We start from the raw sequence: 2,907 nt of genomic DNA on the forward strand, positions 1-2,907 counted from the left end.
ATCGCAAATTCCGAACAGCAAAAATGATCGGAAAGATGTTTGTATCAATTGATAGGAAATATTTCTAAGCATCTATTACATATAATAAAATGTTATATTTCCTGAGATATACTATTGGGTAACTGTAAAATGTCAAACGCTATTGAAATGCCCCAACTGCCCCGTTTTGATTGCCCCGACAGTTTCCATAACACAGCCATCAAAACCAAGGTGACTGTGGAAATCGGCATTTCAAATACATGCAAATTGGGGCAACTTTTGTTCCCATCGAAATGTGTTCCCTAACACAGACATCAAAAGCAAGGTGCCTTACATTACATGGCGTTTGTTAAAAAAAAATATAATAAACTTGGTTGTTTGTAAACTAAAATGAAGCTCTGTAAACGCCCTATATGCTCACAGGAAAGAGCCATTTGTTTACAAATGGTGTTAGTTTTTTCTATATTGTTGCTCCAGGATTGGACTTTTCTTATACCCTAATTTGTGAACTATTGCTGTATTTGCCTGAAAATATTGTGTTCAAACACCTACTACACCTACTGTTCGGAATATGAATCATGCGTCGAAAATTGGCTCAAATTCCGAACACTTAAGCTTCTTTGGCCATTAAACAATGTCTCATTACTCAAAATGGTACTTTTCCGAAATTAATGTGGTTTTTGGATACAATAGAGCCTTTTCTTTCATTTTGCTACCATAAAATTTATTTACAAATTCATATTCATGGTGAACTAAAAATATGTTTGATTACATTTGTCTCAAATTCCGAACACCCAAAATGCATTTTTTTACAAAAGATCATAACTTTTGAACTACTAGACCGATTCAGATGATCGATATATCAAATCAAAGAGAATTAGCTTTTCTTCTTTATAATTTATAAAAATATAATATCTCAAAAATTTGGATATTGTGCTCCGAAACTTGATTCGAATTCCGAATTTGCTAACGCAAACATTTTATCGCTGGTTTTGATAGTCACTTTTTTGCAAATGCTCGAGTGGGATACATTTTGCACGAAATTTTGGACATTTGTGCTACTCGCACGCTTAAAAGCAAAAAAACTTTGAAGTATCTCGGTTGCGAGTAGCCCCATACATACAAATCAAATGTCAAATTTTGTGGTATGGGTACGTTCGTCATTCTTCGGTTCGTTTGATGTTTAACTCACACCGACAACTGGCAACGTATAAACCCGGCATAATCATCGCAGTCGTTCAAGACTCCAACATGCTTTGTCGATCGGATAGCTTTGATTGACGAAGAAGTTTCTTCTAAAAAGATTAAATATATTGATTTATTTTGTTCAGTTTTTTTTTCTTTTATTCACAATTATAATAGCACAGAAATATAACAATTTACAATAATGACTCGAATACACTTTTCACATTGGGTTCTTAAAACGAAAAATCACTGAATCTGTAAGGCGCAGATATCCATACAAAAATTGGATGATCTTTAAGATTTACTCAAACACAAGAAGATAGGATTAGCACTAATGAATTATATCTTCATCGCCATGTTTTGGAACAGATGTCACCAATTGTAGTAGATCCAACGTGAAGTTGGATATAGATCGCCAAACGCTAAAACGAAAGTAAACATAAATCACAATGAATTAATAAATGTTAATTATGCATGTTGATGCGTCAACTTGTATCCATTTGAACGCGTCACGCGTATTCTAGAGCTTGCCACTCAGAATGCATTCAGGGCGTGATATTTGGCATAGAAATCTCAACTAAGTACCAATAAAAATGACGCAAGTAATACTACGTTGAGACGGCTAAGTTCCTCTAGGAACGTTAGTGCCATTTAAGAAGAAGAAGAAGAAGAAGAAGAGGGTTGGTTTCATCAGAAATAAATCATAGGAAATCGAGGCGAACAAAGTGCCTCGAGGAAAAACATGAATGAATTATCCCACTTGAATTCGTCTCATTCACTCATCTATATGTTTGTGATTTATTCACAAAAGTAGAAGAGTCTTCAACGTATGGAATATATTCTGCGATGAAAACGCATGTAAACAAACTTTGTTCGCCTTCAATTATTCCTGTGATTTCTTCCTAATGGAGTCCCACTCTTAGAAAAAAAAACTTGCAACTCCACATACCTGTAGATAACTAATTCTCATCCTGTATACATTCACCACACCACTCTCGCACGGGCCTTATTCTTCTGGTTGTCCAGATACTCTTTTGCCATTTTACCGCTTAGTCCCAGCGTCAAAGCGGCCACCATCGTTCCTTGCATCATGTAAACCTGCATCAGGCTAACCGAAGGAGCCATCGTTCCACTTAACTTATATCTTCGAGCACCGATAGCACAAGCAACCGCAATACCGGCGAGTCCAAGCGGAATCATAGGTGATTCGCGAGCCTTTTGGATAATTTTTTGTCCAACATCTCGGAACTTTGTAATATTAGGCAAAGCTAGTCTCGGTAATAACGCACCGTCCATTCTGACTTGAAACACTCGAAACAAGACTGTTAGGTTGGATGATCACTTTGCGAATAATTTTCTGCTGCGAGGGAGTTCAACAAGAAAACTCTCATCGCTTTCAGCAGCCGTTGCGATCTCGTGCGAACGTGACTGCCCGGTCTATCACGTGCCTCTCGCGTGGTTGCGTATGTACGCGTATGTATCAATGTTCTCAACATTCCGTTTTGTACTTGATTCGCATTCGGTTAGTCACGTAGATCATATGCGCTCATATTTTAAACTTAGTTGCTCGGGTGGGTGATGCTCCCAGCGAGGTTGCTCATGACCTGTTTAAAGCTGCAGGTTTCGCTTCGAAATGCACGTCGCTCTCATAGGAAGCGAATGAAAATTCTAGATACTTCGGGGCAAATTCCGGGCGGATTATTTTTCTTGTTTTCAGTAATTCAACAGATAAAAGGAAACTAT

General features: G+C 37.5%; 1 long non-coding RNA gene across 1 annotated transcript; it reads right to left on the reverse strand.

Moving 5' to 3' along the window:
- Positions 1-1,279: 1,279 nt before the first annotated feature.
- Positions 1,280-2,555, reverse strand: LOC129770646 (uncharacterized). The gene is made up of 2 exons (XR_008742158.1): positions 2,114-2,555; positions 1,280-1,586 (listed from the first exon to the last, which is right to left on the reverse strand). It is a non-coding gene; the product is annotated as an uncharacterized LOC129770646 (long non-coding RNA).
- Between the last annotated feature and the right edge of the window lie 352 nt (positions 2,556-2,907).

The sequence above is a fragment of the Toxorhynchites rutilus genome, chromosome 2, assembly GCF_029784135.1.
Source record: "Toxorhynchites rutilus septentrionalis strain SRP chromosome 2, ASM2978413v1, whole genome shotgun sequence".
Taxonomy (NCBI): domain Eukaryota; kingdom Metazoa; phylum Arthropoda; class Insecta; order Diptera; family Culicidae; genus Toxorhynchites; species Toxorhynchites rutilus.